This window comes from Penaeus monodon, chromosome 26 (assembly GCF_015228065.2).
Source record: "Penaeus monodon isolate SGIC_2016 chromosome 26, NSTDA_Pmon_1, whole genome shotgun sequence".
Lineage (NCBI taxonomy): Eukaryota > Metazoa > Arthropoda > Malacostraca > Decapoda > Penaeidae > Penaeus > Penaeus monodon.
The window spans coordinates 18439232-18441052 of record NC_051411.1 but is presented as its reverse complement, the minus strand read 5'-3'; positions in this window follow the sequence as shown (position 1 = coordinate 18441052).

Sequence of the window (1821 nt, the reverse complement as noted above, 5' to 3'; positions counted from 1 at the left end):
CCTTTGCAAAAGGGAAGTGAATGCAACTAAATGTGAGGAATAAAAGTCATCAGTTTAAATTACGCATGCGTAACACACACCCACACACATATATATTATATGATGTGTGTGTTTTGTGTGTGTTGTGTGTGTACATACATATATACATATATACATAGATGCATACTCATAGTTTATTCTCTTTCAGGTGACAGTCCGCTCATCGATTCTTTTTAGCCTTGTACCCCCTGGGAGCAACCAGCATTTTTACAAAATACAGCCTCCCACTTCCATCCTCTCTCTGTTTGTTATTATAAAATATATATATATATATTATATATATATATATGTATATATATATAAAATTATATATATTATATATGTATTATGTATTTTATGAAACGTATGTATGTATGTATACATATATAATATTTTACATATATGAATATATATTTTATATTATAATATATATATATATATTATATATTTATACATATATATATTTTATCTATTTATATATATATAATATATTATATATAATAATATATATATATGTGTGTGGTGTGTGTGTGTGTGTGTGTGTGTGTGTGTGTGTGTGTGTGTGTGGTGTGTGTGTGGAAAGGCTATCATCCTTAGAACAATGGTGAACAGAGGGTATAGTTATACTTTTTAACGGCTTCACTCTTTATTTCTGAAAATTTGACACCACGCAGTATAAGAGCACGAGACATGTCTAGTATGGGAAAGGCGGGTACGCGGGTCGCACCCAGCTGCCCGGAGGGAGAGGGTGGAGCTGACCTTACCGAGTCGGATGCTTAGCACGAACTCTCGAGGCCTAGGTCATTCTCGGTATAAGTAGGTGACCGTTCCAGCTGGAGGAGCGGTAGCAGCAGCTGCAGGAAGCATGGGGGGAGCGAGGTGAGGTCACTGGCTCCGTCTGCTACACTGATTGCTCCACTGTACATTGCTCGGCCACCTACTCACGCCTCGCCCTCGAGGCGTCTTAGATTTGCCTCAAGGGTGACCTAACCTGGCTGGTTTCATCTCGTTCTCGCGCGTTTCCGGGTGCATCTTCGTGGGTGCTCGTCCATGTTGTCCTCATCCTCCTGGTCCCGGTTGTAACTGTCCTCCTCGATGTCCACACGTCCTCGAAAGTCTCGCACGGTCCTCCTTGACTTCGGATTCCTCTAGACCCTCGTAGTCCTGGCCCGGCCTAACTGGGCCCGGCGTCCTCGTCCACATGTCCTCACAGATCTCGTCCAGGCCCTTTCTCGCGTCCACACGCCCTCGTAATCTTCATCCGGATCTAGGGGCGTCGGGGCAGGGCGGCAATCCCCGGGGGCGGCTGATACCTCGCTACTAGCTCCTGGAGTTGAATGGATCTGCGGCGTCTCGAGGGGGGGGTGGCAACTCGGGGCGTCTCGGCAGGCAACGCCCGTCCACAACATCATGGACGGCTTAACACCTGCTCTGATGAACATCTGGTCCGCAGGCCTATGGCGATCTTCGGTGACGTTTTTCCCACGGTATCCTAAGGTGACCGGAACTGTAGCAGGATCTTCTTTCGGTGCCGTGTCGGTCCGACTGCAATATATAGTCGGGGAACCAGATCATACACGTAAGGGCCAGAGTAAGAGAAAAAGAAAGGCAACAGAGAAGAAGGGGTGTTTTCTACCACTAGCCGGTTATTTTAAAAAAATTGCGGTTTTTTAATGTTGGTTTTGAATTTATTTTCTTTTTTTTTCATTTTGTGTTTTATTTTCACTAAGATAAAGAAGAAAATAGAAGAGGGAGACGTCAGTAGCGATCCGCAAAGACCTGGCTTGAACTACCCACCGTCTC